Source organism: Mirounga angustirostris, unplaced genomic scaffold (assembly GCF_029215605.1).
Source record: "Mirounga angustirostris isolate CCGP_5_RB_7025 unplaced genomic scaffold, mMirAng1.0.hap1 SCAF_7, whole genome shotgun sequence".
NCBI classification, from domain to species: Eukaryota; Metazoa; Chordata; class Mammalia; order Carnivora; family Phocidae; genus Mirounga; species Mirounga angustirostris.
The window spans coordinates 99,193,041-99,219,286 of record NW_026991715.1 but is presented as its reverse complement, the minus strand read 5'-3'; positions in this window follow the sequence as shown (position 1 = coordinate 99,219,286).

Here is a 26,246-nt window from a genome sequence, read left to right as displayed (position 1 = left end):
AGCCCTCAAATTTACCCAGGTTGGTGTCTACTTACTTTGTTTGCTTAAAAGACAGGCTTTAGTTTCAGAAGAGTTGAATTTTCATTTTAGAAATCTAAGGAGCCTTTTCTGAACTCACATCCTATTTAGCATCACATTAATTTACAAAGCATTTCTAGAAATAAATTGCTATGGAATTCAGAAGTGCATAAAAGTAATACTATAATTACAGAAAGCTAAAGATGTAATATAGTTTACTCAACAATTTGCTGAATATAAGGATGGAAATGTTCACAGTTAAAAAAAAAAAAACAACAACAGTAGTACTTGGCTCATTCAGCTAATCTTATTTGTGTATATGTTAGTGTTGAGTCAGATCCTCCAAGTTCAAGAGCTACATTAGATTTTTTTTTTCCCTTCTGTTTGGATGAAGGATTACTCCTTTAGTCAGCATTTTCCACAAATCCTCTGGGAATTGACTAGCTTAGAATAAACCACCGACCTAAGAGTCCACACAGTCCCTCTACAACAAGGATTCCCAGGAATCAGGAGAAGGAGAAGGTGTGGCTCTATTGCCCCTTTCTCCCTATTGTCTTCTACTTCTTCCACTTCTTCCTCCTCCTCTTCCTCCTTTGCTCCTCTTCCTTCATATTCTCCCTTTCTCTATTCCTCCTCCTCCTCCCCACCATCCTCCTCCTTCTTCTCTGTGGTAAAAACACCTAACATGAGATTTATCCTTAATAAATTCTCAAGGGCACAATATAGTATTGGTGTCTGTAGGCACAATGCTGAACAGCATATCTCTGTTCATCATGCGTAACGAGACACTTTAAACAGCACCTCCCCAATCATACCTCTCCCCATTCCCTGGTAACCACCATTCTACTCTCTGTTTCTTTGAGTTTGATTACTTTTTATTCCCCATGTAAGTGGAATCATGCAGTATTTGTCCTTCTGTGACTGGCTTATTTCACTTAGCATAATATAGATTCTATGTTGTCACATATAACACAATTTCCTTCAGGTTTTTAAGGTTGGATTATATTTCATTGTCTGTATATACCATATTTTCTTTTTTCATTTATCCATTCATGGAACTTATATTGTTTCCATGTCTTGGCTACTGGGGATAATGCTGCAGTGAACCTAGGATTGCAGCCATCTCCTTGAGATCCTGACTTCAATTCTTTTGAATATATACCCAGAAATGAGATTGCTAGATCTTACGGTATTTCTATGTTTAATGTTTTGAGGAACCTACTTACTTTTTACCACAGCAGCTGCACCATTTTTCATTTCTACCAAGAGTGCACAATGGTTTCGGTTTCTCCATATCATCACCAACAGATGTTATCTTTTTTTTCTTTCATAATAGCTGCACTACAGGTGAAGTGCATTTTTTGATGATTAGTGATGTCGAGCATCTCTACATATCTTTTCATATACAATAATGTCATTTGTATGTCTTTGGAGAATTATCTATTCAAGTCCATTTTAAAATGAGATTATTTGAGCTTTTGTTATTGAGTTGTAGGAGTTCCTTTTACATTTTGGATATTAACCTCTTTTGGATATATGGTTTGCAAATATTTTCTCCTATTCTGTAGGTTGCATTTTTTACAATTGTTTCCTTTGCCATGGCAATTATAACTAGCTTAGAAATGAATTGCTAGGTAGAGAGATCTGACCATAGTGACTTCTGTTGTAGTAAACTGTTGTCTGCTTACCAAATGATCATTTTAAAAGTAGAGAAAGAATAATGACCATGAAAGCAACAACGTGCCTTTTACTAATCATTATTCGATGAATGCTGTCTGACTATGGAGTAGGTGGAAAAAACTGAGGGCATAGCCCCTACAAAACTAAAGGTGACTTTAAATATGCCCAAACACCATGTTTCTGGAATATCTGTGTTTGGAATGGGACCTTTGGTAGAAAACACAGAGCTACGTCTCATTTCCTACTTTGAAGATGGAAAGTAATAATGATGATGCTAACGATAGTGGAATCCTGATCATTCTCTTCTAAAAGGATCTGAAATTTCTTAGCATGTTATCATTCATATGTAATTTTTATAGTGTCCTCCTGTTCAGTTATAATGAATGCACACAGTACTCACAAAGCAAAAGGATTGAAATTTCACTAAGCTTCTTATAATTACCAATATAACCTAACAAACACACTCATAGTCTTTAAAAAAATTGTGTAACATTTCTCTATTTTTTGACTGAATACTATATGAGTTTCTCTTCATGTAACAAAGATTTTATAATCTTTTTCTATAGGAATAACAAACAGGTAATTAATTTTATTCTTCTAATGGGGGTGATTTTTTTTTTCTTACTGAAATTTAAAAAGCTTATTTCAACATCACAACTTGCTGTAGGCAATGCCAGTAAATTTTTAGAATGTTATCAAATATGAGAAAACCTTTCATATTTAAGATGAAAGATTTGGAATATTTTCCACAGGCTGGCTTCTAGCTTTTTATATTTCAAACCTTGTTCCTTTGCCACCACCCACATAATTCTAGTGCCAGATTTTGTGGGACATGTTCATTTCAGCATATAACATTTAGCCCTTTACTTTCAAGTCACAAGGGCACAATACTCTGTAGGGGTATTACAGGAAGCCATTTCTTCACAGGAACATGTAGGAGTAACTACTATCATGGAAGTGACAGCAAACTGTACAAATAAATTTCTCTAAGTCAAAACTCAATGTACCCTCAATACAACTTCCTCTTTAGTGCATTCTCAAGATGTCTTTGGTCACTCTATAAGCTATACCTGTAACTGTAAGAATGAGAGATGGGAAATCAGAGTGAAAATAGTTATAGAAGAAAATATACATAGAAGAAATGCTTCTGTGAAGAAGTATGGAATGTCATGGGATTAGGTAGTAAGAGGAACAGATCTGATAAGTCAGAAAATTTCCCTAAGTGGTACTTGAAGCTGAAACTGGAATGAAGAACTCATTCTTAGTAACCAAGTGATGGTGGTAGAGAGAGGTGAAGCAGATTCCAGGCATAAGGATGAAGATGCACAAAGCCTTTGAAGCAGGAATGTACTATGATGAGTTGAGAAACTGAAAGGGAATTTGGTATGCCTGGAGCTCAGAGAGTGAAGACAAAAAAGTCATCCTGTTTGGTCTGAGTAGGTCACATTAGGTTGGGGCTTTTTTCCTGAAGAAAAGGGGGAGCCATTAAGAGTTGACATTATAAGTTTGCATCAATACCAGAATACTCTGAACACAGTGTGGAAAATGGGTTGGGGGGCGGGAGACACAAATTAATGCAGGATGTCCACTAGAATGCTATTGCCCTCAATTAGGAAGAAATTGACCCAGGATGAGCAGTAATAGAGGTAAAAATAATTGTTTTTTTCATTCATTCTCAGCAATACTGTATGCAACTGAACCAGATTTTACATGTATTATTTTTTTCTTTTTAATTTTGATAGGCATTGATTTCTAATTGATACAAAGCTAGTAAAAATTACTGAAATATTTGAATTTTATATTTTAAACTATTAAAATATTATTTTAGTTTTTTTTTTCTTGTTAATGGTTCTCCCATCCACTAAGTTACTCAAATTAGAAATCTCAAAATGATTGGTCCTTCCTTCAACTCAACATTCTATATATTTTCACAAAGTTTCGTGTCTTTGATCTCAGGATTTTTGGGGTTTGTTTTGTTTTGTTTTGTTTTTAATAATCACTGTTCTCATTTCTACCTCTACTTTCATTACCATTTAAAGTAACTCATCAATTAATCATGGCAGCATTTTGCTAATGATGACCCTCTCCCCTATTTCCAAGCTCTCCTGTATTCAAATGTATTCTCCAAGCTGCCTTTATCATTATTCTCCCACCATACAAGTCTAGCCATGTCATTCTAGTGATGGCATTAATGACAACTGGTAAGATGCAATGAAACCCTCACAAATTTGCTGCAATCTACCTGTGTAGGCTCATTTTTAAACCACTTCACTCCTACTCTTCCTCCCCTCACACACTTATCTACACAGTACCCTGCACATTTTATTCTCTTTTATACTCCTTTACTTTTGATCATGTTGTTCCTTTTGATAGCTATTCTCTTATTATTTATATTAATCAGTATGCTTAGAGATGCCAGGGAGAAAAACACATCTCAGAATAGTATAAGAAAAATAAGTATTTTGGGGAAAGGAAAGTATAGAGAGGATTTTAGGCAGATGTGTATGCAGGGACCCAAATAGTACTTTCATTGCTCTCCTCATCTCTCATTTCTGCTTCTAAGGGAAGAAGGATATGATGGTGTGTAAGAAGATAGGTACGTACATAGGTAAATAAGCATCTTAACAACTCTACACTATCAAGATCTCAAGAGAAATTGAAAAGGATGGGGAGACATCATTTCTCAAAGTTTGAGCTACATACTCCTCAGTGAGCAAATCTCTTTGGCAAGAGGGATGGGTATTCTGAGAGGTACTCACCCCTTATGGTACTCAGGTATCATGAATGGCAAAACAGCAGGCCCACTAAGACCAAATGGAGTAGAGAGAGACACACAATTTCTTAACAGAAAACATTAAGTACATACCTTCCTATTTTTAGCTTTTATAATTAGGCTTATGACCCACTATGAATTGGTTTTTATTAAGGGTGTATAGAAAGATTTGAAGATTGTTTTTTCTACATGAATATCCAGTTGTTGCAGTACCTTTTGATGAAAGCACTTGCCATTCTTGATTGGATTGCTCTGTCCTCTGCCAAAAATCAAATGAGAATATGTATGTGGGGGCTCTATTCTGTTCCACTGACTTATTTATCATTTCTTAATTGTTTTGATTACTAAAGTCTTGTAATAAGTTTTATGGGCAGGTAGTTTCAATTCCTTTTATTTCTACTTAATTTTTCAGATTGCTTTGGATATTCTGGTTACTTTGAATGACAAGTGAATTTTATAAGTAACTTGTCAAGTTCTGCAAAATAGCTTGCTGGGATTATGATTGAAATTGTTTGAATCTATAGAATAATTTATGGATAATTGACCTCCAAACATTATTAACTCTTCTTATAAGCATAGGATATCTTTTAAGTCTTAAAATTTCTCTCATGAATGTTTTTGAGTTTTCACTGTTGCAGTCTTGCATATATTTGTCAAATTTATTCCTATTCATTTGTTTCCTGATGCTAATGTAAATAGAATAACTTTTGAATTTTATTTTCTAATAGTATGCTGTTCATATATAAAAATATAATTTATTACATTAAACTTAAATATTGTGATTTTGCTAAATTCACCTATTAGTTCTAGAAGGTGTATTATAGATTTCTCAAGATTTTCTATGTATTTTATGTATATTTAGAGGAAGATTTACATCTTTATACTATTTATTTATTTGCCTTGTTACCACAGGTAGACATTCCAGTACAAAGTTGAATGGAAAGTATGAGGCTGGGTATCCTAGTTTGTTTCTAATCTTAGGATGAAAGTGTTCAATATTTAACCATAAAATATATAATCCATAGGATTTTTTTAAGGTGCTCTTTTTCAGACCATGGAAGTTTGTTTTTCTATTTTTAACTTTTTTTTAAAAATCATGAATTCAGTTGAATACTTCTAACTCTCTGCATGTATTGAAATGAACCTACACATTTTCTCAATTATTTTATTAACATGCTTAATTACACTGATTAATTTTTAAATGTTAAATTAACCATGAACTCTTTGGATAAATGCCAACTGGAAATGATATGTCACACTTATTATATATTGCTGGATTTGATTTGATGATGTTTTGTGTATAAGATATTAGTCTCTAACTTCTTTAGAAAAAAATGATATGAAGTTTTGGTACTTGGATTAAGCTCTCCTTGAAAAAGGAATTGAAAACTGCTCCCTGTTCTATTTTTCAAAAGATTTTATATAAACTAGGTGATTAAACAATTTTTTTTGTTAAATATTTGTTGTAATTTAACAGTAAAATTATCTGGGCTTGGACTTTTCTTTGTAAGGAAGTTTTTGATAAAAGCTCAATTTATTTAATAGATAAAGGGCATTCAAAATTCTCTGCTGTATCTTGTTGTTTTTAGCAAGTTGTGTTTTTTTAAAAAGTGACAATTTTATGTAAGTTGTCAAACTTCTTGGCACAAAATTGCTTCTTATCCTTTTAATGTCTGCAATCTCTAGTGATACCCTTTTTTATTTTTGTGTTCACTCACTTCCTCATTCTTGCTAGGTGTTTATCAAGTTTCATTAGTCTTTTCAGTGAACCAACTTTTGAATATAAAATTTTTCTGTTACTTGCTGTATTTAATTTAATTGATTTCTGTTCTTTTTACTTTCTTTCACTTACTTTGACCTCAGATTATTCTTGTATTTTAACCTTATTAGGTTTTGATTTTAGACTTTCTTTTAGTTTCCAACATTAGCATTTTAACGCTATAAATTTCCCTCCAAGTACTGCTTTTACTGCATCACATATAATTTGATATATTTCTAGAAACACTAAGATATATTTTCTAATTACCCATGTGATTTATTATTTGATCAGTGGCTTATTTAAAGATGTGTTCTTGGGGTGCCCGGGTGGATCAGTCGGTTAAGGGTCTGCCTTCGGCTCAGGTCATGATCCCAGGGTCCTGGAATCGAGCCCCACATTGGGCTCCCTGCTCAGTGGAGAGTCTGCTTCTCCCTCTTCCTTGTGCTCCTCTCTCTCTTAAATAAAGAAATAAAATCTCTTTAAAAAAATAAAGATGTGTTCTTTAATTTCCAAATATTTGGGGTTTTTTAAGACTAATTATTATTTATTCTAATTGAATTTTACTGTTGCCAGAGAACATACACTGTATGATTTCAATGCTATTAAATTTATTGAGTATATTTTATTGCCCCAAATATGATCTGTCTTGATTGATGTTTCCGTTGCACTTGAAAAGAATGTGTATTCTGCCGTTTATGTAGAAGTATTCTACAAATGTTCATTAGGTCTAGTAGCTTGATAACATTATTCAAATCATCTATATCTCTTCTGTCTTCTTGTTTAATTGTTCTTTTAATTTTTGAAAAAGGGCTATTGAAATCTGATTGTGGAATTTATTTTTTTCCTTTAATTTTGTCAATTTTTAATATATTTTGAAGGTCTACTATTACTTAAATAAAAATTTAAATTGTTATATTTTCCTGGAGAAAATATATTTGACTACTTGTCATTTTAAAATGTATATATATATATATATATATATATATATATATATATATATATATATATCTGGTCATACTAGTTTTCTTGAACATAAGAAATATTCATATAGCCCTGTAACTTTCTTATGCCTACCATCTGGCATGTGAGGTTTTTCCTAACTAGTGAGGTTCAATATATTTATTTATATAAATCAGTTTTCCCTTTTGTAGTTAGCATACACTTAAACCTTGCTTTTTTATGTCTTATTATAATTTGACTTTTAATTGAAGTGTTTGCATATTAGTATATGTCATTTTTATATAGATGAGATTTTATAGCTTTTTGTTTTACATCCTAAAATTTTTATTTGTTTTATATTCTTTTTTTTTAAAGATTTTATTTATTTATTTGAGAGCGAGAATGAGAGAGAGAGAGCATGAGAGGGGGAGGGTCAGAGGGAGAAGCAGACTCCCTGCCGAGCAGGGAGCCCGATGCGGGACTCGATCCAGGGACTCCAGGATCATGACCTGAGCCGAAGGCAGTCGCTTAACCAACTGAGCCACCCAGGCGCCCCATATTTGTTTTATATTCTTAATTTTTACATTTTTTATTCATTTTAGATTTTTAAAAATTCTCCTTTCTCCTTGTTTCTCTGTTTCCCTTTACCTACATTATTTTGGATTAACTAAATATATATATATTTTTTAGAATTTTATTTTGATATGTCCATTTATCTTTGCATTCATTTTATAGAGTTTCTCTAAAGATTACAGTATTCTTCCTTGATATTTTATAGTTTATTTAACATTAATATTGCACCAGCCTATTTATTTATTTATTTATTTACTTATTTACTTACTTACTTATTTATTCTAAGCCCCCACTTTTAATACAGAATGAACTCTCCCAACCTAAGCATAGTGGTATTCTTTAACACTTGACATCTAAAAGCTGCACTTCAGGAATATTCCGAGAGTTTTCACAGTTACTGGGGAAGCTTTAAAAAGAAAAAGTAGGGGTTAAAAAGAAGGCTTCAGATGGTAGCATAGTATAACTGGTATGAATACAGGCTTAGATCTTACCTCTCCCACTACATTCCTCTATTTTTCTACAAAATCCTTTTAGCATCTGATAATTTGATCAGATTTTTCATTTTCAACAAGTAACCTTTACTTCCCACCATGTCCCAGATAACTGAGAGTCTTAAGATTTCCTAGAGGTGGTCCTCAAGCATTAAGTCCCCCTTATATATAAGGCAACCATTCATTTTAATTTCTGTTGGAACAGGGTTTTATGCTCCAGACTGAACTTTCACTAGAGCACATAGGATATTCAAAAATGTTTTCCAAAGCTCTCTTTTGTCCCATTCGGGACAATCAGAATGTAATAGAAGTGCCAGCATATGTAAAATGTAGGAATGTTTCAAATATGTAGAAAAATGTATTCCATTTTTCTAATATATATATTATAATTTTATATGTATCACATTTATAGATATTATAAAACTAATATAATAAATTTGTTATTTTAAATAAACTTCAGATGAAAATAGTGTTTTTAAAAAATTTACCTATTTCCATCATTTTTGATTCTCATTATGTTTTACATACATTGTGGGACATCATCTGATATCCCTCTTCAGTCTGAAAAACTTTCTATAGCTTCTATTGCAGTGAAAGTCATATTAGTTTATTTTAATGGAATATGTCTTTGTTTTAATTTTGTTTTTGAAAATATATTCGCTACATATACAATTTTGGATTGATGATTTTTTCCTTTCAGTATTGTATAGATGTTATTTCATTGTCTTCTGTCTGCCAAAGCCTCTAATGAAATGATAGCTAAATTTGATTCATTCCTTTATGTAATTTTTCATTCTTTTCTAGTTGATTTCAGGATTTTCTTTGTTTTTATATTCACTAATTTAATTTTAAGGGTCTAGATATGAATACCTTTGTATTTATTCTGTTTGAGGTTGCCTGAACGTTTTGAATTTATATCTCTAACCATATTGGGGAAATTTTCAGCTGTTATTTCTTTAATAAATATTATGCTACATTTTCTCTTCCCTCTCTGGGATTCCAAATGTTAGGCATTTTAATATTGTCCCACAGGTTCATGAGGCTGTTTATATTTTTTCATCTTGTTAAGCTTTTTCTAAAGATTGAATAATTTATTTCTTTCCTCAATTATCAAGTTTACAAATTCTTTCAATATGAATCTGCTATTGATCTATTACATTAAAAGTAGCTACTTCATGTTTCAGTTACAAAATTCTGTTTTCTTCATTTCATTCCTAATTCTTGATCAGGTGTTTCTATCCTGTCATTTATTACAAACAAATTTTCACTCAGCATGATTTTAAAAACTACCTTAAATTTTTATTTATTATTGCTGACATCTCTCTCATTGGGGGGATGGTCTCTTCTCTTGGTGGTGTATCACATATTTCTGTTTCTTTGGGTGCTATTTAATTTTTGGATTGTATGCTGGACACTGAATAATGAATTACAGAGATTCTGAATTTTGTTTTGTTTCTCTGAAAAATATGCCTTTAAAAAATAGGCAATTAGCTTGGCTGAACTCAAACTTCGAACTCTTTCTCCACTAAGGTAGACAGCAACTGAAATCTCATCAGGTCTTCAGTCTTCACTATATTTCTTGGAATATGCCTTGTGCATATCAGGTTAATTGTTCAACCAGCAGTTTGGGCAGAGATTTTGCATGTTATGTGGGGCTTCCCAGTGATGGCACCATCCCACTTGGCTTTCCTCTTTCACTTTCCAAGTGCTGTGGTTTCCCCAAATTCTCTTCTTCATTTCTTCAAGTTTGTGAGAGTACATCTTTTCTATCCCCACATTAAACGCTCCACATGGCAAACACTGGAATCCTATCCTCAGAGTACAAATTGCAAAAAAGGGTGGAGCTTAAATAAGGCCTATTATTTCTTCCTCATGTCAGTATCCCATCAGTATATATCTGTTTTTGTTTACTCTCCAGTACCTTGAGTTAGGTTTCATGTATTGTGTACAGTTACATTTATTATCTGTGGAAGGATTATCACTATAAGCGTTACTCATAATTTTCCATTGTGCATGTTGTTTGCCTTTCTTATTATTTCTTTGTAAAGCACTGGCATATTTTTTTTAATTATTGAAGTATACCTGACCTATGATATTGTATTAGTTTCAGGTGTACAGCACAGTGATTTAAAATTTCTGTACATTATTCACTCCTCATCACAGTAAGTGTAGTCACCTTCTGTCACCATACTTTATTACAGTATTATTGACTACATTCCCTATGTTGTACTTTTTATCTCCATCACTTACTTATTTTATAACTAGAAGTTTATACCTCTTAATCCCCTTCACCTATTTTGCCTTTCTTATTTATTTAATTTTTAAAGGATAATATGCTGTGTAAAAATATATAAGTAATATTAATCTCTACTGAAAGAAAGATATGCTAAGATATGCAACATGTATGAAACCACACACATGTATACATAGATGTACGCCTCCAACGTCACTGAGATTAGCTATTAATAGATTTGTGTGTATAGTTCTAGAGTTATAGCTCTGTTCAAGTGTTACTTTACAAAATAATATGTTTTTGTTTGTTTTTTTAAAGATTTTATTTATTTATTTGACAGAGAGAGACATAGCGAGAGAGGAAATACAAGCAGGGGAAATGGGAGAGGGAGAAGCAGGCTTCCCGCGGAGCAGGGAGCCCAATGCGGGGCTCGATCCCAGGACCCTGGGATCATGACCCGAGCCGAAGGCAGATGCCTAACGACTGAGCCACCCAGGTGCCCCTATCATCTTTCTAATATTGCATGGTCTTCTATTCATATCATTCTGACCTTCACCATCATCTTCTTTTTCACTACAAAATCTAACATACTTTGTGTTTATTCCATTTTTACACATGCTAGTACATGTAGTACACATTTTTATTACTCATTATATATGATGTTTATAATTTAAGCATATATTTCTTTCTTAAATTTAATGATGAAAAAATTGAGATTTTTGTCTTGATTTTGAGAATATTAAGAATCTAGAATATGCTGCTTAATGCTCACAGCATATAAATAATAGATCCAAAGTTATATAGAATGCTTATTTTTGACAGTTTCAACAGTTTAATACAACACAATTTATTCAAATATTTATTCAATTATTCATATTGCAGCATTAATGTTAAATCTTATAAAAACTATATTGGCAAGTCAATGTATGCATAAGGAGCATTAAAATATACAGTTAGAGAGATAAGATTAGGACAAATGAAGAGCCATAAATGCAACGCTAGAGACTTTGTAAATTATGCTTAAGCAACAGAAAACTAACAAAAATCTCCAAGCAGTGGAATAATATGATTACAGTGACTTGATTAGCAGTTTGAGTGTCAGTTATAAGCTGTGGGATGTTATGACAAGAAGACTAATGATCAAACTATTGCAGAAGTTTGAGGAAGATTGTGTGTACTCAAATCAGGCAGTAGAAAAAGAAAATTATAAAAAGGGTATGGATGCTAGAGATCAGTTATATAAAAAAAAAGTAAGTCAACTTAACAAATTAACATCTTAGTGTTAAAACAAAAAAGTACAAATAAATGCCAAATGAAGTCTAGATATTAAACAGTATTAAAGATGACATAGAGCAAAGCAACTGTTTTTCAAGAAGCTAGGTAATTGAGGTTCATTTCTTTTTTCTCCTGGCTTGATTTGTGTGGAGATAACATGTTCAACTCTGATTCTTTCAATCTTTCATTTGCTTCCCTGTTAGAAATAGTTCATGTTTACTCTCAAATAATTGCAGCCTTTTATTTAGGAATATAGCATTGTGGGAAGTGTTCAAACATACAGACTACTATTTAAACACAGAGAAGAAGGTTACCTAAATTGCTCAGAACTTTTATAAATTACAAATGTAGGTGCAATAGTTACATTTCAGTCAGTAGGTTGTTTAAGTTATTTCACTTGCCGTGTTGAGTAAATTATGTGAAACATATCATCAATTATGTAATTACAAGGGCCAAAACAAAGGGGACTTGTGTTTTACGTTTGTGCACATTTAACGGACTGTTAATGCTCTCTTCAGTAATGCCTAATTCTATAGTGGTTATACAGAGAAAGAGTTGAATGTTTTACATACATTCCTCTCAGATAATGATATATATTATTTCTGTAATGAAATGTTCTCAAATGTGTTTCACATCCTTTTTGATTAAAAAGAACTAATTTTAAATGCATGATTATTACAGAAGACTACAACTTGAAGTCTCTTGAACATTTTAAACTGAAGATTTTCTCATTTTTATCAACTTTTTCTATTTAATTTTCACATGCACTACCTTTATTTTGTTACATTTAGAGTTGCCACTGCTGACTGGAAAAATACAGGCCTAGATATTTCTTCTTCCATAACATATCTACTTCTATTTCCTTGTTTATATTAAATCTTAAGGAGTTTTTTGCTAAGTTATTGAACTGAAAGTTCAAATAAGTGACTCACTGTCAAAATATAGGTTACTAGTTTATTAATATTTTAACATTTTCCTTAGGCAAATATTAAAGCAACTGCCATTAAGTGAAGGATTTATGAATAAACTGCATCTGGATATAAGACATATAATTGTTGTCTAGGACAATAGCATTACTTTGAAAGGTTTTTAGCCAAAGTATTTATTACTTAGCCTATTAGAACTGCTTTCAAACATGAATTATAGATAATCAACCTCTCTTTAAGATGGATTTACTTCATTTGAAATTAAAATATTTTGCATATTTCTATTAAGGAGTCATATTAATATAAAGAACATTCCTTGTGGTGATTGTGGGCTACAGAAAGCTTGCATTTTGAAACATTAAATGAAATTAAAATAAGATTCTCTAAAAATGAGGCCATGTCTGTCATGAACATTATTCTTATAGTTGATTTGATTATTTAACATAATTATATAGAAGAGTTGAAAATTATGCATATATCTCTGATATTAACCACATAAGTGATACACATAAAGCCTTTCCCAGCCATAAAAATAATAAATCCAGTAAGTACATCTATTGTGTTTAAGTATGTTAAATCTCAGGTAATTGCATTCTTTTTAATGTCATACATAAAAGTAATTTTCTCTTAGGCAGAAATATTTAATTTTATTCTGTATACTTTGACAGTCTCTGCTACTTTGATAGAAGGAGGTATGAAAGTAGGAAAGAAGGAAGGAAGGAAGGAAGGAAGGAAGGAATGAAGGAAGGAAGGAAGGACCAGAGAAGTGATTGAAAACAGATTATCAAATGTCCGTGGAAAATGGAAGGAGCAGCCCTTAAATGCTGCTTACAATTTATTTCAATCTTACTATCCCATTTTACTTTTAGCTTTACCTGCAATATTATTTGTGTGATTTGGCCAGGTTATTTGCTCTCCTTCTACTTCTGCTTTCCTATCTGCAAAATGGGGATGTTAGCAGTACTCATATAGGAGGATATTTATCGGGATTTAATGAGACAGTATCTGTAATGCACTTAGCTTTAGGACTCCCCTGTTATCACACAGGGGACACTGAAGAGAAATCATCTCAGAAAAGTAGTTTTGTTTTTTTTTTTCTATATGACTTCACATCTTAAAGAGATGGTTTAATTTCACTGAAAAACTCTGAAGGGGGAAATAAAGAAAATTTTATAGTAGGGAGATTTTATTCTTTATTCCCAAAATGTACTGTTTCATTCCTTGTATTTTTAAGAATGGTTTCTTTTATAAGTTAATTCTATGAAATTTTTGAGACTGATCAAGGATATTGACTCATTAAAGTCATCCTTGTTATTTTAATTCTTGATTATTACTTAATGTTTTATTAAAATATTTTAACCAGAGCATAGCCAATTTCTAGAGTACAAGCTTGTTAGTACAATTAACACATATTAATTCAACACGTATTTGTTGAGTTTTTACTCCATACTTGGTAGAATGCTAGTCGTGGGTGGTACACAGAAGAATAAGATAGCCAGAATGAGATTTTAAGCAAAGTCTAGCAGAGGGTTGTTTCAGCCTGAATGCTCCGCCCCAGGGAAATCTGGGATCCATATTAAGCCTGAGTTGTCTCATTCTGAATTAAGGGAGCTGGGCTTTTCTAGTCCTCTAGGCCACAGTCATTGGCTAGGGGCTTTCCCAGAGGAATGAGATTCCCAAGAACTTCTGACTCTATGCATTGGGTACATAGTGGTTCCAATAGCTTGAAGTCTGACTGCAATAGAAAAGTCACAGGTGAAGATTTTTGAAGGCAATTCAACATTTAAAGTGGTGAAAAGGGGCATATGCAAACTGTGAAAAGGATGCAAGATGATCTGAAGAAGCACTAGCCATTTCCTCTACATATTTCCAGCATAAATTTTATGATGATTGAATAAAATATCCACATGTAATGTTTATAGAGTCCTTGGCACAGTCAGAACTGAATAAGTATTAAGGGTAAATGAAAAATCTTTGGGAATTTACAGGTGTGCATCAAGCCTAGCTTTGGGGGGGGACATGAGCCTTGAACGGATGTCAGGAAGAACTTACTAAAGGAGTCAGCATCTATGCTCTTTCTCAAGGTATGACTAGCCCAATGGGGAGAATTATTTCAGAGAAATAGAGGGATGAACAATGAAAGTATGGAAGGCGGAGAACAGCAGGTGTAAAAGTCACAGACAAGGAAGAAAAGTCATTAGAGAAATACAGTATTTTCATGTGACTTGAGTTGACCCCAAGAGAGAGAAAATTTAGAGGTCAACAAGTCATGTTAAGGATGCATTACTTTGGGGACGCCTGGGTGGCTCAGTCGGTTAAGTGTCTGCCTTCGGCTCAGGTCATGATCCCAGGGTCCTGGGATCGAGTCCCAAATCAGGCTCCCTGCTCAACGAGGAACCTCCTTCTCCCTCTGCCTGCCACTCCCCCTGCTTGTGCCTTCTCTCTCTCTCCCTAATAAATAAAACCTTAAAAAAAAAAGGATGCATTACTTTGGGGTTCATTCCTGCATTCCTTCATTCATGTATTCATTCTCTCAACCAATGTTTACGGAGGGTTTAAAAAAAAAAATTTATATACCAGGCACTCTTTTATAAAGTGAACAAAATGTACATCATTAAACAAAATAAAAGTCACTAAACTTGTGGCTTATAATAAAGTAGTCCAGACAATAAGCAAGAAACAAAATACATAAGTAAAACATGTAGTATATTAGGTGGTGATAAATGCTTCAGAATAAAGAAAAAAAATAGCATAAGGGTGTTAAAGAGTGCCAGGAGTTACATTTATAAAGACGGTGGTCAGACTACATCCCACTGGGAAGGTAATATCTGAGTAAAAACTTGAAGGAAATTTACTGAGCAACAGACATGACTGATACATTAAGGGAAGAGCAAGGAAGTTAGCATTGTCGAGAAGAGCAAGTACAGAAGAGAGAATTGGTAAGTGATATCAAAGAAGCCTTGTAGGCCATTGAAGAAAATTTATCTCTTGCTCTGAATGAAATGGGGAATGACTGCATGGTTTGAGTAGAGGAGGCAAAAGATCTGAGCGTTTTTGAAAAACTACCCTGTTGACCATATTGAGAACTGACAGGGGAGGGAGTTATTACAAGCAGTCAAACCAATTAGGAGCCTATTGCCATAATTAAGGTGAAAGATTATGGTGGCTTGGAAATATGTAGTAAGAATTGGTGGATTCTAAATATGATTTGATGGTGCATGCTGGAGTTCTTGGTAAACTGGAGGTCATATATGAGAGGCATCAAGAATGACTCAGAGATTGTGGCTTTGAGCAAATGGAAGAAGGGAATTGCCAGTAATTAAACTATGAAGACTGTGAGTGTAACATGTTGGAGTGGGGGTGAGGTCAATTCAGTTTGGGATTAGTTGTGATTGAGATGTGTTATCAAGCATTCAAGTGGAATATCAAGTAGGTAGTAGGTATATGTCTTGATTTTTAGAGCCAAGTGTAGTTGAAAATATAAATTTGGAAGTTGTTTGCATATAGACGGCATTTAAAGCTGTACAACTAAATGAAATTATGAAGAGAGTGAGTCTAGTTAGAATTAGAAAAAGAGGGCAAAGAAGGTTTCACGTAAAGATATAACAAAGTGAATGGTTGTTTCAGATTGTTCTCTCTGGTAGCACAGAGAGAAAAGTTAGACCATCCCCCAGCTCTGATTTGTTAATTAGAAAACAGACATTGGTAAACTTCTTACTGAGACCACTTGGCAAGTTTTCTGGGAGCACTGCTTAAGAATTATATTTCTCATCAAAACCTGTAGCTATTGTTGCATAAAACTTAGTGGCTTAAAACAACAGACATTTATTATCTGAGTTTTTGTGAGTCAGACTTCGATCAATCCTCTGCTTTTAGGTCTATCACAGGGCTGCAGTCAAGGTATCAGTAAAGGTACATTCTCATCTGAAGGCTCAGGTGGAGGAAGAATCTTCACAGCTTCACGTGGCTGTTGACAGGTTATAGTTTCTCCAAGGTCATATTTGAACAGAGCGTCTTATTTCTTCTACAGGCCATACTCAGTTCCTTGCCATATGGGCTTCTGCAGCTTGTTTCTCTTCAAAGTGAGTGCGTGGAAAGAGGCACAGATGGGGTTGGGGGAGAAAGGGAAACAGAAGTCATAGGTTTTTATAACCAAATACAGGAAGGCTTATCCCATTACTTTTGTCATATTCTATTCATTAGAAGCAAGTCAATAGACCCAGGCCGCAGGCAGGTGAAGGGATTTCCCAGGACATGAATACCAGGCAATAAGATTATTACAGACCATATCAGAAGTTGCCTACTACATACTACATATTATTAAATAGTTATGGCCTTAGATATTATTAATTATGTTTACTAACAAGTTTAAATTCCTTCCTTGATCTCCTTTATAGACTCCTAGAAAGATCATCTTTCCTTTCTAGAAACCCTCCACCTGCTTTTTGATATTTCAGTAAAGAGTTGTAATTTTTGTATGCATTCTGCTGCTAGGTGTTGGTTAGTACAGAATTTCTAAACACATAATATTGGTGCCAAGAACTACTTGTCCATAACACCTTTTCCTTGTAAATTTTAGGGGGAGCATCCATGTATTATTACGAGTAAAAGTAATCATGTAGGGATTTTTTTTTCACCTTCGAAATAAATGTGTATATGAACTCAAGTAAAGGAAAGAAGAAAATTATGTGATGTTGTAGAGTGAAAGATATTAGCTGTGATCATTTAGCAGAAGCCTCACTTTCTCATTTCTCAGGGTCTCCCCCAGCCCTTGCACATGGCAACATACATTCACACACAGATGTGTCTGTGCCTGTTCGCTCAAGAAGAGGTAAAAACTCAAAAGAACTTAACATAACAGGCTTTGCCAGTAAAATGTCTTTTCTTAATTACGGGGGCCCCAAATCAATTTAGTTTTGTAGCATTGCTCATTTCAGTTTTCTTCTCTGCTCATTTCTGTTTGTCATTTTCTTGTTGCCCCTTGATTAAGACTCCTGCTGTCAAAACTGACACAACATCTTCCCACCCACAACATCTGGATTCTGCCATCACACTTTACCCCCATGCAACAACAGCCAAATACAGATGTCAGTTGAATGATCTTTATCAGGCCTGACAAGAATTTGCACCTCTGTTGGTGATAGATTGGAGGAAAATTTGAATAAAATACCTACATTTATATAATGTTGCTCATCATGTCTATTTTAAGTAAATGCCTTTTATATTTTGCTATACAGTCAGTTCCCATTTTTCATCACTATGTGTTGCTAAACACTGTAGAGGGGATTAACGTTTTTTCACAAGAACATCAGAGAGGCAATTTAAAAACCATCAATAAATTAGGAGTTAAATTCACAATAATTTTAAATTGTAAAAATTATATGGAATAGTTATTTCAGAATTGTAGAGATTGGACTTCACATTCAAAGATGATGGAGCTAGGAGAAATTACATGGCCAAGTACTTGTTTGAAGAAAGAGTGTACCAAACAGAAGGAACAGGCTATACAAATACATGTTTATAAAATATGTAAGTTATAAGTTTATAAGATATATAAATTAAAATATCCATGGTGTAATAATACCATGGGTCTAAAAAGGCCATTTTACTTTGTCCATTCTTCTTAATAATATACCTTGAGAAATGACATGCTGTATTTTTTTTTCCAAACACATGGAGAAGTTATAGTATTAAAAAAAAAAAAAAACCTATGGTAAGATTCTATCATTCATCATTGAGGAATGAAAAAAAATCAAGAAAAATGGGATTATGAAGTCCCTTGTAAATATGTCCATTTCATGAAAATAAAACAATTATCATACATTATAGAAAATATCAATTCTATTATATTTTAAATATGTTGTAATTGATAAGAATAATGTCCATGTGTGATCTCTGCTTCTTTTAAAAATTATCTTTCTCCAGTTTCCACAAGATACTTGAAAACTCAATTTGCTTTACTGGCAGATAATACTAATTCTAAAAGGAATTTTTCCAAATAGCATGTATATTTAGATTCCCACCTCCCTGATTTCATCATGGTCCCCAAAATGAAACAGTTCCCCAACACATGTTATTGGCTTTTCTTAAATGCATTGTAGCTACTTCATGTTGGATTGTCTAAGGATTAGGAATACTCTCTGCTCTCTCTCTTTTAATGCCTCACTGTAAAAACTTTCATTCCTTTTCTTCCATACATGCTACCTCTTACTTCAATTGCCAAACTTCTTCTATTTCTTACTTCTCTCTTTTTTACCTTACTTTTTTTTCCCCTAACAAATGTAACTTAATACTTATGACCAGAGATTTGGGGGCCAGATAAAATGTTTATTTTGATTCCAACACTTACAGATAATCTTAACTTCAGACAATTTACTTAAGCTTCCTTAGCCTCAAATTCCTGATCTATAAAAACAGGTAACAAGGTAATGGGACTTTTGGCATAGGACTATGGTTACTATTAAATGAAGCAACAAGGATAAATAGAGCACAGCCTGCTATGTGATAAATAGTCCATAAAAGGTAGTTACTATGAAGATGACGATGAAATTGAAGAAAACAAAGATGACACCCAACAAAGGAGCTCTTTTCTACTACCAATAAAATTTTCTCTATTGTAAAAAATAAAAAAGAGATTAGAAAGCAAAGCTACATATACTAAAATACTAAATATGTGCTTAATGTGGCCAATATGTTAATCAGAGTGAGGATCTAAATATGTACATATCTGCTGAACTATATACATTTAAGATTGATGTGTGTTTTATACTCACGTATGTTGTGTCTCAATCAAAATGTAAAAAAATAAAATATATTACTGTCTCCAAATGAAGCTATGAATACAATCAGAAATATCCTAATTCTTGTGAATGAAAGAAAATATTCATCAAAAGCCAGAGACTTGTGTCTGTGGCCTAAGCTTCGCTTACCCTCTAAAAGGTCCTATTTTCACTTAAAGTGATCAACTGATATTAGTTGACTAACTTAGCAAAGCATATTTTCACTACCATTTGTCCATTTTGAGATTAATCTCTGTCCCTTTCCAATACTTAACCAAGTCTCTAAAGTGTTCATATCCCTGACTTCTTACTATATATTGGGTGACTATTATCTCTAATTAAATAATTCTAGAAGTTGGATTTTGACTCCTTGGAGAATGCTTGAGTAGAAAAGAGTGAGATAGCTATTTCGTATCCTTCGCGTACTCACTCAATGGAAGGCAGTGTGTATAGTGGTTAACAGCGTAATCTTTGGATTCCAGTTATAATAATACATAATGCACATTGCAAATTCTTATACAGAGACAAACACTGGTTTAGTGCTTTACAAATATTAAATACAAATATCATTCTATCCTTATGAAATTCTGTAAGAGTTGCAAGCAGCATCCTAGAGGTGATTTAGGAGTCGTTCAACCAGGACTCGGATCCTAGGTCCAAATACAAATTTATTGAGTGACTATGGACACGTTACTTAACTTCTCAGGGCCACAGTTTCTTCTGCTAAATTTGGGTAATTTCAAAAGAGGGTTTGATTAGAGAAGCAGACTATTCTGAGAGAGAGAGAATAAGGAATTAGTAGGAATTAGACCTTATAGTTATGAGAGTAGTCTATGTAAGAATATTGCCTCCAGTTTGGGATCTGAAGTCAGATGGACAGTCAATCAGGAAGAAAAATTGACATGAAATCGGGGCGAATGAGGACAAACTGGGACCCATGTGAACTAACTGGAATGTACATGGTCAGCTGATACCCGTGTTGATCTCACACCAGCTCCAGCCTTGATGATGTGGTTGACTTGCTGGATAAATTGGTGCCTGTCAGTATATCACAGTGCACACCTGACTGAGGATTCAGAAAAGCTGAAAGAGACTGGCAGGACCTGGACAAGCTACGCTCCGTGGATACTGACCCGCATCAACTGGATTTGCTAGCTGATCAGTGACAAAGTACATGGGCTGCAAATGCCCCTAGCCCCGCACAAAACTCTGGAGCGTAAAAATGGCTGTAGATCCATTTTCACCATTTAAATTTCACGTAATGTGTGTGTGTGTGTGTGTGTGTGTGTGTGGCGCCAACCGTAGCCAAGACCATACAGAGAAGATTTCAGACGTGATATTAATCTCGTATAAGTTGTTTTTGTGAGGACAGTGGGAATTAGTGAATGAAGAGTCCTCAGTACAATGATTCCCTCTCCCAAATTTGCCCTGGGCCAAAAGGAGCAGACTCACCCAGACATACTTCTTTCCATGAAGAATTCTGTATCCTGTCATTGGTCGGTGTGGATGAGATGCAAAAGTCTATTCCTTTTGCCTCATTTTGTTTTTGTTGTTGTTGTTTTTTGTTTGTTTTGTTTTGTTTTCCTCATTTTGAATTAACTTTTAAAGACCATCTCAGGTCAAATGCTTCCTGTGGAATGTGCTGAAGCTCCTGAGTCAGTTCAGCTTTCCATCTAATCTTACTTCCTTCACTGTCCAGTAGGGGTATATCCTGTGGGCCATTCCCAGTGATCCTCCGGCTTCTGTCTTCACCTCAGAGACTTTCTCTGGGAACCTGACGTAAGAGAGGGATCATATTATAGGTGATCGTAGAAAGCCAGAGGAGTTAGGAACACCCATCATACAGGCCAGTGAGCTAAATTCTCATCACCATCATCATCCTCCTCATCATCAATAACATTGCTTTATACCTCAGGAAGCAAGTTAATCTTGTTTGTATTAAGGAAGACAAAACCTTTCTTATCACCAGGGCCTAATGAATCCAGGATATATTTTTTAAATCACTCAATAATTGGGTATGACTATGAAAAATGAAATAATTTAATTTGAATATTAATAATTAAATATAAATATATTTATAAAATAATTATATATTAAATATATTTATATTTAAAGGTCCATGTCCTCACTTTCTACCTTCATTGTTGTTACTAGAAAGGGTGATGTCTGAAGCCACTAGGAAAGCGGTGTGTTGAGGATGGTGTCAAAGCTGTTCCACGTGACGATAGCCCTGGATGACTTTGCGGAGCACCGTCTCCTACATGAGATATAAATAAACCATTATTATCTCACTTGAAACACTGAATTTTTTAATCTCATTACAGCAGCCTACCATTTATTCCCTCTAATACCCAAAACCATGAAGTAGTTGAATCAGGAGGAGAACTCAGTTTTATTTAATGCGAGAAAAAGTAAAATCACAAACACATGCCATACTACCTCCCCAGCTTTTGCAAACTAGAAAGAGAAACTCTCTGGATGAGAACTAACTTCCTTGACTTATGACTGATAGAAATAAGAGATAGAGATAGGGCAGCAAAAACAGTTAAGAAAACTTCTAGGTGGCTTAGCTTATAAACAGGTAAGGCATATAAATGGAGCAGGCAGTGCTCTGCTTAATTTAACTTTTTTATAGCCAGAATAAAAAATGAAAATAGAATTCAGATTACCAACTGTGAGTCTCTTGGCCACTGTGTCTTTGTATTTTGATATGCGTGCAGTGTTTTATATTATTCCACAGTGAAGCTCTCTGTAATGCAAATGTCTTTCCCTAGTAATATGTGAGATACACAGGAAGATGCATTAACATTGATAGTTTATTAGCAGACTATGGAGAGTGCTGTAGAAATAACCTACTCCCCGGAAGTGACGTCAACACAGAGCAACTAGAACCCTGAATATGTGTTCACACATACAAACAGGGCAGTCAGACTCTGAATGCAGTGGGGCTCATCATTTTAATATCCTGACTTGAAATTAGTCTTTTTCTTTCTTAATTAAAAGAAAACTGATATATGAGACAACAGTGAAAAGTGATCACTTTGGAGAACAGACAATGTGTGCAGTGGGAACAGAGCAGACAAATATAAAGACATATTCAGTCAAAGCCTGACTAATGCCTGCACCAAAGACTTTCCAGTAAAAGGGGAGATTATGAAGAGTTTCAATTTAAGGCTTACTTCTAATTTACTTTAAAACAAGGTTTTCTAACATTTGCCTTTCTCCTCCACCCTAAGTTTTAAGAATTTCTAGTAAGGCATATATTCTATTTCTTATAGAGGCACTCTATATAAGCTGGAATTTGAAGGTAACTGGCAACCAGTTTCCTCATTCTGATAGCTGTATAGAAGTTCTAAATCTTCTCTGTGGTAAAGTTATGAAGAAGAGAAAGTCTATTAACAGTATTTTTAAGAAATTAAAGATTTTTGTATTTTGTACAAATTTGAAATTTAAGTACACTTTTAAATTAAAAATAAGGGATTTATAGATATCTTGACATGTTTCATACTAATTAGCCATCATTTGCTGTGATGACTTTCTTTCTTTACTCTCGAGAGGTTTGCCAAGTACAGCAAGTTCCAAATATTGTATTGCTTAATAATGATTAATACATAAAAATATTGTCAAATTTCACTTTTCAAAACTTTAAAAAACTAAAATATTTTGTGTCATATAGTTCATGTTATTTTGGTTTTTTAAAAAAGCATATTCTACTTTTTTTATTAAAATATCCACTTTATTATTTCAAACAATAGAATCATTTCCATGATGGATTATCTTTCCTCACAATATATCCATGCTTCCTCATACTCCCATTCAGTCTTTTTAGCATACTCTGTCTCTCTCTGTCAGGAAGAAATCCACATATTGTTTATTTTTGTGATCTGTTAGTGAAGTGTAATTAATTATCAGCAATTGAAATGATAACATCTGACACATGTATTACCTGTTACAGAAAGAATTTTATCCCAATGCCATTTATTCAATAGAAATTAGTTTTATTTATTTTTTGTTTGTTTTTTATTGAAGATATTCTCCTTTAGTATAATAAAAAATTTACTGCTAACAAAAAGAAAGCATCTGCATGCCTGGGATAGGTCTTACATCATCCATTAGAATATAGACTGCTCATGGAAATGCAGTATTTGTATAGCTATCTTTAGTGAGATCATGGAAATAGATGGTTCTTTATTTTGTAAGAATATACCATTATGAATATTGAGCTATTATGCTTATGGTGTATCTTGCCATAAAACTGAAGCAAAAGTCAATTTGGACTTAGGTAAAACTATGAAATCATTTTTAAATGAAACAAGGCAATTAACTGTTTTTTAGTTGTTTCATATCATGTCAACAAAATTTGTTTTCTTAAACTACTTCAGTCCAAAATATCCCTACACTCTCCCTGATGCTCCAGAAAGGGTCCCAGTGTAGTTCTTTATATTGCCATGTGCCACTCCATTATCGTCCTAATCACAGTTGCCATTTTTCATTTATTTTGATGTTTACTTAAGACCAGTGTCCTTGGGGCACCTGTGTGGCTCAGTCGTTAAGGATCTGCCTTTGGCTCAGGTCATGATCCCAGGGTCCTGGGATCGAGCCCCGCATCGGGCTCCCTGCTCCGCGGGGAGCCTGCTTCTCCCTCCCCCCCCCCCCCCCGCTTGTGTTCCCTCTCTCGCTGTGTCTCTCTCTGTCAAATAAATAAATAAAATCTTTTTAAAAAAAGATTTTATTTATTTATTTGAGAGAGAGAGAATGAGAGAGAGCACATGAGAGGGGGGAGGGTCAGAGGGAGAAGCAGACTCCCTGCCGAGCAGGGAGCCCGTCGCAGGACTCGATCCAAGGACTCCAGGATCATGACCTGAGCCGAAGGTAGTCGCTTAACCAACTGAGCTACCCAGGCGCCCAAATAAATAAAATCTTAAAAAAAAAAAAAAAAAAAAAAGACCAGTGTCCTTCACTAGACTCTAAGTTCTGTAAAGGCAGAGATAGTGGCTTTTTGGATCATGATTTAGTCCTGTGTTTCTAACACAACATGGAACATATAATAAAAGTAAATAGTTATTCAATTAATTTAACATCCCAATGGCATTTTAATCTATGTTTTCATTTTTTGACATTTTATGTCCTCTTAGAAGCAGCATCAAAATGCTTGAATCAAGGTGGGTGTCACAAACTCAAATGTATCAGAGTATTTAAGAAAATCAGTTAACCTATTTGATGAGTAAAAGCCCAGTGCCCTGGAGCCTGATGAGATAGTAAAAGAACAAACCACCTTCTCTGGTTCCAATCTTTGACTACTAATTGGGCCTCATCCCCTTTGGCAAGTCACAGAGCTGCATTGGACCTTTTGTTTTCACAGTTTAACCCAGGGAGGCTGGAAAGGATTCTTAAATTTCAAGCTCCACTCCCAAGAATTTTTTCAATGGTCCTGCAGAAACCAAGTATCTAAGTGGGCAAGGCTCTGTCCCCTTCCCTTAAACCAGATTAATTCCATCCTTTTCTGATTTGTCTCTCAAATACTTGGACCCTATAGAAATATCGGTGGATACCATTTTCTAGGCTCTGAGAATGAGTGAAAATGGTCTTGTGTCCATCCTTACGACCTCAAGTGTCAAATGGGATAAATATGGCAGAGTAGGATTTTATTCCTTTCTATGACTTCTGTTCTAACAACAATTGAACATTCACAGTGGAAACATGCGCTTAGAATGTGTTTGGATAGTATGTGAACTATACTGAAGTGTAAAACCCATTCTTAAAAAGAATATTAAAACCATATTTTTTAAATGGGGTGGGGTATGTTGAACTATAAAACTGCTGGGGAAGGGAAAGGGCAAAAAACAACTTATTTCTCCTAGCCTTATTCATTTAACACTTACTCTAAAAGGAATATAAAGGTTAACAAGTGATTATATATCATTTATACATAATCTGGACATACATATTCATGCCTTGTTCTTAATATTCAGCATTTCTTGGTAGTATCCCTTAAGGACATCAAAGGATCAGCATTTAAAGTCATTTTGATATCTAAAAATATGCAGATTTTGCCTCAATTATGTATACAGGAAGCTGTGTTTTCCCTCACGTAGATAAAACAGGAGGTATGCCCCAGGTTCTGCCACATGTATGGGAGGTACATGTAGCTGTTGGTGCAGAGGACCGGCTTGTGGGGCCAAGGAACAACATACTACAGTTCCCACTTTTCAGGCAGCCAGAGAACTCTAATTATCTGGGCTATTTTAGCTTCCACTGAGAAGGTCCATGGATACATATACACCTGAGGAAAAACAACAAATAACAACCAACCAAACAAAAACATTTATTTCTCTTCTCTCTCTTCCCCTGCTGTGATTTCCAACTACCTTAATGTGTTCAATTTTTTAGGAATAAAATATCTTATTACTACATTTTCTTGAGCAGAGAGAAGATACATTTAGTGAAACTAATCTGCCAAGTAGCACTAGTTTTATCTGGAGATAAATACCTCCGTCAAGAAAGAACCCAAGGATAAGGATACCTCTCTCTCATATTGTGTTTGGATTTCAACAGTATCAACACTCACAACCTTTGTAAGTAGGGCAAGAGAGAACTTGCCCTACTTACAAATGTATAGTTCATTACTGGATAATTCTTTAAGCATGTAGGAGTCCTGTTTCCCCCTGATCAAGAACGAATTAAATGGTGCCTAAGGTCAAGGAAATATAGCAGAGAGAAGTTGCTGAGTAGATTAGTGTCTTATAGCTCCAGCTTAGTGATATATAAAGGATCCCAGTGATTAAAGGAACCTCCCATGA